This window comes from Arvicanthis niloticus, chromosome 1 (genome assembly GCF_011762505.2).
Source record: "Arvicanthis niloticus isolate mArvNil1 chromosome 1, mArvNil1.pat.X, whole genome shotgun sequence".
In the NCBI taxonomy this organism is placed as follows: domain Eukaryota; kingdom Metazoa; phylum Chordata; class Mammalia; order Rodentia; family Muridae; genus Arvicanthis; species Arvicanthis niloticus.
Genome location: NC_047658.1, coordinates 103,255,048 through 103,266,477, shown reverse-complemented (window position 1 = coordinate 103,266,477; position 11,430 = coordinate 103,255,048). Strand labels below are relative to the sequence as shown.

The window sequence follows — 11,430 nt, the reverse complement described above, 5'->3', positions numbered from 1 at the left end:
GCAATGAGTGTGGCCTGAGTAAAGGACAGATAGGATGGAGCTTTGGTTTCAACCTGTTTACAACAGGTAAAATGGATCCAATACACAAAACAGAAAACTGGACCCCTGGGATTCTCTGAGCAAGGTCGGGAGAGCGTGTCATGCTCCCTGTTGTGAAGCACTGTGAGGGCAGGTGCCTCTTAGTCATGTGAGAGAGTCTTTCTGATCACAGAGGACAAGACTAAGCATGGCCTGAAGTTGGTCTTGGATAGCATGTCTGACCCCGGGATTGGTGCCTTGGCCATCCTGTACCTGCCTTTCTAGCCCCAGAAACTGCCTTTGCAGTCAGGTGACACATCAGAGATGAGCAGTTATCAGCAAGGAAGCCTGTGTCACACAGATGGGAGGCTCAGCTCTCCTCAGTGTTACTGAGTTCTGCCTCCACTGGTGGTGGGACTGGTGGTGAGCCTTGAAATGGCAGGGAGGAACTTGGTTGGGAAGTGGCCTGACGAGAGGGGCTTTTCTTACTAACTGGCTGGAGTGTCGTTGCCCAGGAGAAGTGGGGATAATTGCTGTTTTTAATGGGGTTGATTTAGCAGCAACAATTTGGCAATTTTCTCTTTTCCCCGGGGCTGTCACCTGGGCCCCTGAACACCTGGGAGAAAGGGAGGGCTAGGGCTGCCTGGGGTCTCCCTAGCTGCCCCCTGGGTCTCCAGGCCAGCTCAAGGGCAGGGCTGTACTTCTCAGACCACCTGGGGACCAATTAGCCCCTAGCAGCCTCTGGGCCCTAAGTGCTGTAAGGGGAAACAGAGTTAGTTCCCTCCCCAGGCTCCTCATCTGGTCACTGAGCAATTCCTCTCTGTCCAGCCTTTCCAGGGACACCTACAAACTTCCTCTAAGCTCTGAAGGTAAGGCTGGAGCTAGAGAGGCCAGTTCCTAGGAGCTGGAAAGTAGTGAATGATGGCCAGCACCCCGACCCGAGCTGCCTGATCATCTTACTGGATGGGAGGAAGTGAGTCTGACCCTCTGGGCACTTTACCGAATGAGACAACAGAACTTTTCTTTCTTTTGGCATTAAAGGAAGGATTGGGTAGAGAGAATGAGGGATTTGGCCCCATGGATCTGGTGTGTGTGTGTGGGGGGGGGGAGGGTTGGACTTTTGTTTCTGGAAAGGCTCTGAAGTTGGATGGCAGGAGGCCAGTGGGGAGAGGAGGAGCCATCCATATGACCTTGAGAATCACTGTCCTTCCTAGGCTTCATTGAAACTGTTGAAAGACCATCTTGCAAGGCATACACACACCTCCCAGGCTTCCTTCTCACAATCCTTGCTCCTGCATCCTTTCCTTAATGTTCTTCCAGTCCCAAGATATGGCAGGAAGCAAACTTACACCAGGTGGGCTACAGATGGACCAGATATGATCTTCAGAAGCTAGGGGCACCTAGGACCTCTGTGGTAGACAGAATTACACCTCTCACACTTTTATCTAGGGACTAGGGTCCCTCACCCCCAGGCATATGTGGTTCAAAGTGTTCTTATTTCCCTGTGGCCTCTCCACAACCCAGCCAGCCTCCGAGGTCCTGGGTGGGTGGGCCTATGAGCGTCTTTATGCTTTAAAGAAGAAGCATTGGTGGGCTCTGCCTTGGGGATCACTGTGGAACAGCTTCTTTAGAAACCACTTTTATGAAGGAACCTTGGACCAGGCACAGAGCATCTTACTACCCATAGGGGAAAAAATTACATCATCCAAAAGAACAGAGTGGCTATCCCAAGACTGGTGCTATTTGTGATCCTGACCAGAGCCAGTGATGAGCAGGGCAGCAGGACAGCTTGCCTGCAAGAGTGCACTGCCTGAGGAAAACCCATTCCCTTCTCTGGACTCTGGCTTCTCTATGCTGGGCATTGCTGCGTAGTCTCTAGTGTGTCCCTTCAATTGGACCATACCCCAGCAGTAATGTGCCCCTTTAGTGGGGCCATGGCCCAGCAGCCTCTGAGGAGGGTGTGAGGACAGAGCTTTTCTTTTGTTCCGGCCTCAGAAGCAGCTCCCAGCAGAGAATCCTGAGTTGCTTTATTTCCCTGGCATCCCCACGGACCCCAGCAAGATGAAGCTAGGTTTTCGTATCCATGGAGAGAGACTGGCTACGATGCTTGTCTTAGCTGCAGCAGACAAGTTATTCCTATGTCTCTGGAACTTGTCGTTTATGTCACGCCATCCCTTCCTGTGTTTCACAGATCCCTGTGTCCTTGCACACAGGCAATCCATGGCAGTACACCAGGGGACACAGCAAGAGCACTCTTCATTTTGTCCCTGTGGCTCTAAAGTTAAGAACATATGGCTCAGGCCCAGGCATCTCTAACCCATCCCAGTTTTCATATGGACTGTTCTGGATATGCTGAGCCCCAATGAGAAGAGCTTCCCTATGTTGTTCCAGTCCAGGCCCAACTTCCTCCCAGACAGGTTCTTTTCTACAGCTGCCCCTTTCTCTCATCAGCGGTAACACTGCATGCTGTTGTGTTGGACCCAGGGACACGGGTCAGCTATGGGAAGTATGAGTCTCCTTACCCCTAAATTCTGGAGAATCTATTCATTGCTTTACCTGGGAGGAAAACACTCTGGGAGGCCTGGAGGCTGCTGGGATCTGAGACCACTCCCCAGCCACAGTCAGAAAACACATCTCCTTGTCCAGGAGAAGAAGAAGAAGAAGAAAAAAAAACAGGTCACAAAACTTCAGGATGGACAGTCCCCATAGGTCCTACCTCAGCAGCGTACGCTGCCCAGGGCCTTTTGATATTATAAGCATTTGCATCCCATGACTACTTTTTCTATGGCGTTCAGAAACTGGCTTATGTGAGCCTTGTTTCTATAGGGCATCTTGGGCATCATGGTACTGTCAGGGACATCAGAAACAAGCCTTAGACAAAGGGGAGCCAGCAGAGGTTCTGTGTGCTCTTTGTTTGGCCAGAGGTTCAAAGCTCTGTAACTGGTGTTGGGCTTCCATCATGGCATCTCACTTCCTCTGAACCCAAACTCTTTCCCTTCTGATACCAGCACATTGGGAGCTCTATATTATCACCTGGCTCTGGGTAGAAGGGAATGCAGTTGGTTAGTGGCACTGTGTATGGTACAGAGGAAATGTCAGCGACAGGGGTCCAGGAGCATGAGAGGTAAGAGAGGCCTTATGCTCAGTTTTATGTGAAAGACTAGCACCAGACCTTGGAGACCTGAAAAGGCTTGAGCACCTCTATCATGTCATCCCCAGTTTGTAGCCATCTCTTAACTGCTGCATAGACCACTCATCACCACAGCCACACAGACGGGCCTGTTTGACTTCAAAATGGCGGTCCAGCTGAGCGTTCTCTAGTGGGTTCCACATTCCATCTTTGGAATTTCTGGTGTTGTCAGGCCCAGCATACACCTAACTCAGAGCCAAATACACTAATGCTGAGAATTAACTTAAAAACACATGAAACACTTAGGGAAAAAAAAGGTGGCTTTTTTGTTGTTATTGTTGTTGTTGTTTCATTTTGTTTTGTTTTGTTTTGTTTTACGACTTACTTAATAATTTCAAGGCCCATCCATGCTGTAGAAACATAAATTGATGCGTTGTACTACCAAGTGCACAGGCCACTTTTACACTTCACTTCACAATTAAGGTATCCCAGGCCTAACCTATGTGATCAGCTCACAATAGCAAACATTTGTCTTTTCTTTTCTTGAGTTAAAAAGAAAGAGGGGACACACATACACACACACACACACACACACACACACACACACACACAGAGAAAGAGAGAGAGAGAGAGAGAGAGAGAGAGAGAGAGAGAGAGAGAGAGAGATCAATTATTCTAATAAAATGTTGACAGTTCCTTCTCTGGAACTGTAACGCTTCGTGATCATATGTTCCCATACTTTCCACATGGGGACTTTTTTCTTTCAGTAAAGCCAGAAAGGTGAGAGTTTACAAAACCTAAGACAATGACACCACTTGGGCTAAACAAGTACCTTGGAATATGTATGTGACAAGGATGGTTCTGAAGACCAGGTCACTAACCAGACTTTTCCTCAGATCAGGTATAGTGTTGTAGGCATGACACACCCTGTGTGAGTTTCTCAGCCCTAGTGAAAAATCTGCATTTTGTTTTTCTTTGTGAACCAATGTGCTTTTCTGTCCTTTTAGTTAGCCAATGGTTGGACAAATGGTGGTATATCTATACCAGAGAATACGACCCAGCTATGAGAGAAGACGCATGCCCTTGGTATCCAGAGTGGCTCGGATACATTTCTAGAGTATCAGACTAAGTGAACAAAATGCCAGCGTCAGAAGGTGACATGCTATAGGGTTCTGTTTATTCAATGAAATAATGGAGTCCCAGAACTGAGGGCCAGATGAGTAGTTGGCGTGGTTGGAAGGTGGATGAGAGTCCTCCACGTGATGTGTAGAGTTGTGCAGCATTGCACATCCACGCACACCGAAAGGCAAGCTAATTTGTAGAATGTGAACAAGATGGGCACTGTCGACACCCGACAGTTAGGTCTGATGAGAACACAGGTGTTCCTTCCTAGACTTTCCATGGAAGCCCTGATTGGAACAGGGGAGTTGGAAGGACTCCATCGTAGTCAATCAGGAAGCCTAGGGTGGAGGACAGAAGCTGCTGGAGCCTGGCTTCTGCTCTCAGAAAGGGACAGGGATGCTTTCTTTCTAGAAAGGTATATGTTGGGAAGAAAAGGAGCTAGCTCAGGCCTCCCAAGTGCCAGGCCACCCTCCCTGCCTGCCAGCCCCCAACTCTGAGCCTCATTTTCCACCACTGAAAGGGAATAAAATATAAACGGAATTCAAGGGTATTTAATGAGGCTTGTAGGAGACTCCGAATGGGAATGTCCTTAAAAGTCCCTGCAAACTGGGCTATTTTTATTCCCCTGAGGCCCCAGGGCAGAGCTGCCAAGGCCACAGGCAGAGAGGGCAAGGCCGAGTCTCAAAGCCCAGTTGTATCTCATTTCTTTGCCTGGTGCCACTGTTTAAGAACTGCATTATCTCTTGTAGGTTTCTCCTGGTTGCTTCGTGGTTCAGGACTCCTTTTCCTGACAGAGGGAGTCAGGAGACATTGTAGAGGTCTGAGGTATGTGTTCAGGGGTGTGCAGAGATTCCCTGTTGGGGGTTGGAAGGAGTTGAAACAAGCCCCACATAAGTGCTGTTGGTCTCTCTACAGCCTTATCCTTTTGGTCTAGTGGCTATGTGTGGTGCTGAGGCTCAGGGCTGAAGCAGATGTTCCTATACAGAACAGATGTGGTTGGATGAGCTGCAAGTGCACTGATAGATTTCCCCTTCCACAGAGCAGCTCACTGGGTAGCTGGGGGCCAGTGCAAGGAAGAAGAATCACTGTGGCTAGGTGTAAGGCCTGGAGAGCCTGCCCTCCTCAGCTTAGCAGAGTCCTGTTGCCACCAAGAGCCATGCTATTCCCTGAATCCTCTCATTCGATTATAAGCGTTTGTTTGGATCAAAGCAGCCTTGTGGGCCAAGGGTGGGCACCCAGTGAGTGTTCACATGCTGAGCAATAGTATATCCAAGTCAAGGGGGTGTGGGTGGTCCCCCCTCAAAACCCTTCAAGGACAGTCTCACTTGGTGATATAAGAACGTGGAACTGTCAGCAGGACTGTCCTGCTACATTGAGAGACAGGGATATTCTCCCTGTGTCGGCTCTAGCAACTCCATTGTACATTGCAGTTCCTACCCAAAAGCTCATGAATTGCTTCCCACAAAACTCAGCATTCCTGGCACCAGGGGGTTTGCTGCCACTGACTTACAGACAGCAGTGATTTTTGTCTTTTCTTTGAAACTTAACCATATATATATGATACACACACACACACACACACACACACACACACACACATATATATATATATATGGTTAAGTTTCAAATATATATGATATATATATATAATTAATGTGTGGAGGTATTTTTCTTACATGTTTATCTGTGGGTGGCATTTTCCCATGACACTCGTAAAAGCCAGGAGAGGGTTTTGTATCTCCTGGAACTAGAATTACAGACAGTTGTAAGCCTCTGTATGGGTCCTGGGAATGAAAACCGGTTCTCTGAAAGAGCAGCTAGCACTCTTAGTTGCCAAGCCATTTCTCCAGATAGCATAATTTTTAAATCTTTTATTTGTTTATTTAGTGAGTGTGTGTGTGTGTGTGTGTGTGTGTGTGTGTGTGTGTGTGTGTGGAAAGAGAGAGAGAGAGAGAGAGAGAGAGAGAGAGAGAGAGAGAGAGAGAATACACATTTCAAGGTGGAAGCCAAAGGTCAAGTGGCAGGAGTCACTTCTCTTGGCTCAGGGGTTTCTGGTCACTCCAGTCAGTCAGTTTGGTAGTAGGCACTATGGCCTGCTGAGCCTGCCTGCGGAACCAGCTCATGACTCTTGCTTTTAACTGCTTTCTTTGACAGGTCACCTTGCTTCTTTGATGACTGTCCCTAGTGCTACCCAAGGCCAAGGATTTCTTTTGTTTTGAAAAAATCTCAGCTGCTTGTGTCTGGGAAAGAGGCCCATACAGCACAGGCTCAGGGATTATCTGACCATTTGTGGCATTCAGCTACTACTATCTATCCTCCGGGCTTGATGAGCGGGGAATCCGCTGAGCATTTTGTATTTCTTTGCTGTAAGGCTTTTTGAAGGTAATTCCACCCATCATTAGAAAAGGGAATTTGGCCCTCCACCAGGAACCCCTGCCAAAGCTATCTTTTCCACCAGGACCCAGTGTAAGACTGTACACTGGTCTCTCAGGGGACAGCCCAAAATTCCCTCTGTGGGTCTCAGCTTAGGGTGAAGACTTGGTTACATTTGTGGTGTGTGTATGGGGGGGGGTAGGTGAAAGAGGGAGAGAGGAAGGGAGAGAGAGTCAGAGACACAGAAAGACAAAGACCCAGAGAAAGAGAGAGGCAGAGGGCGCATTCACAGGAAACCGCTGATCCTTGGGTGTTTGTAATAACCAAGGCTATAGCTTTGTCTATAGCTTTGGTCTCCATGTTTGGAGAGACGCTTGACATTCTGAGGCCTTTTGGAAGACAGGAAAGTGTCCCCAGGGCTAGTGCTTGCATCAGGGACTGTCTGTCTCTGGAACTCAGGCAACTCTTACTGTAATGCACAGCACACATTCTCCTGATGCCTGGTTCTGTGTCTTTAAGGCAATAATTGCTGAATTGAAATTTGAGACTGTTATCTTAATAACCAATTACTCAAATAACTTTGAAATTGGCTTAAATTGGCTCGTCATGCTACATTTACCTGAATCTTTTTATGGGAAAGTTAGGAACAAGAAAAAAATTTTTTTTCTTGGCTGTCTGATTTGTTTGGTATTGCTGAAGGGTCTTGTTTGCAATAGGCAAATTATGCTGGTTCCTGTGAGCTCAGGCCCCCGCCTCCTGTGTGGGGACCTGCCCAAGTCAGTTCTTCTCGAAGCTCTGTGTGCTTGGAAACCCTAGCCCTTTGGGAGCATTTACCAAAATAAGGCACAGTGTTAACTGCACCAGACAGAGGCTGTTTACCTGTGTGAGGTTCTTCAAATGGATTCTGTCATCCCTGAAACAGATTTAAACCTCACTAATATATTTTTCCCCTTTGAAAAACACTAGCTGAGGTGATGTAGTTTTAATTTTCTATCTTTCAACAGTTATGGGAGCTTAAAGGTGAGAGTAGCAATCTTTAAACTAAAGGAATTCTCCATTTATTAGTGGTTGGAACAGGAGAGGGTGAGGAGCCGAGAGCAGAATACTTGGGTTTTATATACAGCTATAAACCCAGTAATAGAATATTACATCTTTTTTCTCTAATGCAATCTTATATCCCCTCATTTTTTCTCATCGTCTAAACTCGGATAATGGGGACTCTTTCTGCTTTCAGAGTCACAGTACCTTTTATTTCTGCACTGTTAAAATTGTGACTTTTGCAAACAGTCCACAGACATTCACAGCCTAGCTCAGATTCATTTTGTTTTAGAAGGAAGAGTGGGCTGAAGCACATTCTGATTGCATGGAGTTTTAGGAAGAGAATCTGAGACCATGTAGACTTGGATTCTGGGAACAGTCCCCAGGGCTCACCATCTCACAGTGGTGGACTTCTGCTCTACTCACTGGAACACCTGGAAACCTATCCTGATGGGCTTGTCCTGACTGGTCTCCTCCAAGGGGGTTGTTTTTGTTTACAAATTTCTAACACCTTCTGAACTTTTAAGTTAACATCTTCTCATGATTGGGAGAGAACTTGTCCTGACACAGTTGTACTTTCATCTGAAGGCACTGGAGGAAGCAAGAAATATGATTGGCAGGTTTGTTATTGATTCTCATCCATAGCAGAACAAGTGACTCTTTCTAGATCTGCTGCTGTTGGGAGAGGAGAGAGATTTGGCATTAAGGGGAATTGACAGAAGCCAGTACAGAGGAGGTACCCACCATGAATGTTGGCCAGAGTCTCAGTGTCTAAGAGATATTGAATATATAGTTAATTGGGGCCCTTGGAGTTCCTGTCTATGACATAGAGGATTTGAGTAAGAGAGTTTAACCAGCATCTCCACTGACTGCTGGGAAGCTCCCTTCAGAAGCCACAGGGTGTTTGTGGGACAGGGAGAGTCTTGGCTGGTGGGATCCTTGTAGTCACTTGCCAGTTTGCATTTCGATTCTTATCTGCCTAGCTAAGAAAGACCAAGCATCCTGGCTTGCCTCATGTGTTTGGGAGAGTGAGATGAGAAAAAGTAGAAAATGGACTTTGAGAATATGAAGTGCTGTATATGAATATGAAATACGAGAGCCTGCGTGATGCACCAAGATTTCCAACCTCATAATTTATCCCAAACTCCGGGAGGAAATCACCTTGTCATAAAAACATCTTGGAATGGCAATCCATTACACTTCTACACTGGGAGAGAACACGGAGAGGCTTCCAAAGCTCAGGATTATAAAACCGTAAAAGAATCTGAGTTCAAAAGCCCTTGGAAACTGCTGGACCGAGCCTTCATAATTCAAGCAATTCAGCCAAAGTTTTTCTTTCTCATGTAATAAAACATGTGTTTTGGACAAACCAGATAATGTGTCATAAAAAGAATGAGCTGAATCCAAAAAGCATAGAACTAGCATCTTCTCCCACTTGGGGAACCCTGCTGGGCTTAGATGATGTGGGTAGGGGGGTGGGGTGGGCTGCAAGTCCAAGAAACACCCTTGGCTTTCAGTGTGCTATGTTAACATTTCTTGGGGAGTTGTGTCCAAATGTTCGTTCACCCCAGATTGGTCACAAATGACTGTCCAAAGTAGTGACTCCATCAAATTCCAACTTGGCAAACAAATGAGTTTTGGGTCTTGCTTACAGAGCATACCTGAGGGGTAACTTAAAGGAGCATAGATGCCTCCAACAGAACTCCATCTCTTTAGAGACCCACCCCAGTATGGGTGTCAATCGCATGGAAGCTGCATCACAAAGTCCCCATGCCAGTTAGATTTCATGCAAATGCTAACATCTCCCATGATCACTTGCATCTAGAGGAGGACAGGAGGGAATAGTGGCTGCAATTTCAGGTAAGCACTTGTGATCCTCCCCTCTCCCCTTCTGGAGGGTGACAGTGACTTATCAACATCACCAACACCAGTGACTGTAGCATTCTACTAGATTACCTGCTGTGGTTACTAGGCCAACAGAATCTCTGTTCCAAAAAGTGGTGGATGATCCTATTATGCCCAAAGAAAGGAGCCACAGTACAACACAGAAACCTGCCCTTCTATCCACAGGTGTCCCTCCTTTCAGCACTTCCAGGCTCCCTTACCCCCACCTCTCTTCCCTTTGTCCTCTGACACCATCTGGCAATATAATCCCACTGTTCTCTGAAGACAGCCCCTTGACATTGCCCAGGACCTCGATGGTCAATATCGTGTGGGAACCCATATCTGGGTAGCCATGACTGGAAAGTTTAAAGACAGAAGAGAAGGCAGCAGGAGAGGAAGCCTTGGGGAGTCCATGCCTGGACCTATCTGGATTATTCTAATGATTTTTGGCATAGCCACTGTGGCTTTAGCTTTGTAAGTGAACATAGCTTTCTTCCTCCCTGGAAAGAGTTTAATATAAGAAACAGGCTTGTGATTCTATCTTTAATCCAAAGAGAGAGAGATTTAAAACTGAGCCAGGAAGGGTATCTCCAAAGGACTTAGACAAATACAGCTTTTATATGACAATACTGTATGATTTTTTTCTATCTACAACAAGACAATGATATTGTATGCATGTATTTATTAAAGCATTAAAACGTTTATAATTTTGCTCTTGATCCAACTGAGGAAAGTTGAGGACAGAATTAAATCCTCAGAAATGTTTGTGGGATGTGTGGGTGGTCATTCTGAAGTTTGTCTAAACATGTGATTTTTTTTTTAATGTCAGGAGAAGGTCTACACAAGAGAGAGCCAGACTATGCTGAGGATGACTCTGTGGTTGGAAAGATGTGACCATATTGGCTCAGCTTCACTGGTCCCCAAATAACAGAGTAGCATTTGAAATGACATTTGTGGCAGCCTGGGTTCTGTTGTACATCAGGCTAGGGTGTCTAATGCCTGACGTAATGATAATTCTAACCAGGGGCGAGGCAAGATGGGAGCCTTTACCTCACACCTTGCAGCTCATGGATTCACCTGCAATGGTTCCAGGTAGTTACAAGCTGAGCACAGGAGGGGAAGTATTACTATTTTTGTAATACCCACTTCCCATCCATGAACTATTAGAATAGTGAAAATTTTTCTGGGGTCTCCTTGCAGCCCTAGAGTTGGCCCAACACACTATCCCTGAGTTTGTCTCCATCTGAATCACTGGGTAAGCTTCATTTTCTCCTTCATGTCACACTGAAAGTCAGTGTTAGTCCCACCTAGGTTGTCTCTTGTTAGTGTTTTTACACAAGTAAATCTCAGGCTCCATGGTTCCACCTAGGTCTAACCTGGTGACATCACATCAGAGCTAATGCCCAGGGAAATGGCACAGAAAACTCGGTGATAAACAGGAGTGTGGGGATTGGCTCAAGGGTGCATGGGGAGATCCTGGCTGGAGAATAAAGTCATTCTCAGCAGGTATGTTGAGAAACTCTCAAAACATGATCTAGGCTCAGCACCTACATGTATGGAAAGGTCACAGTGAAGCTTATTGTTTTGTGCTAGTAAAAATAATTTTTTAAAAACAACCTGACATGATTGCTCTGGAAGACATTCATTTTCCGTAGTCCTTACTTTACAGCAAATTTGGAAACTTTGCACAGGAGGAAGAGTGGGTGGAGGAGAGAATGGTCAAATAGACTATACAGAATAAATGGTTACCAGCTTGGTCCGTGCTGTCCATAGAGAGAAAAACATTTGAAGCCTCACCTCTCAGGCAGAACTCATAGAAGGGAGCCTCTCTAGAGCAGGAGTGACACAGGTTACAGCAAAGGGCA

At 46.4% G+C, this 11,430-nt stretch overlaps 1 long non-coding RNA gene across 2 annotated transcripts; it reads left to right on the top strand.

Moving 5' to 3' along the window:
* The first annotated feature begins 810 nt into the window (after window positions 1–810).
* On the top strand, window positions 811–10,413 carry LOC143434223 (uncharacterized). 2 transcript variants are annotated; one of them, XR_013103569.1, is made up of 3 exons: window positions 811–887; window positions 5,020–5,095; window positions 6,425–10,413. It is a non-coding gene; the product is annotated as an uncharacterized LOC143434223 (long non-coding RNA). The 2 variants fall into 2 exon arrangements; XR_013103564.1 differs by having other exon boundaries at window positions 855–991.
* Window positions 10,414–11,430: the final 1,017 nt, after the last annotated feature.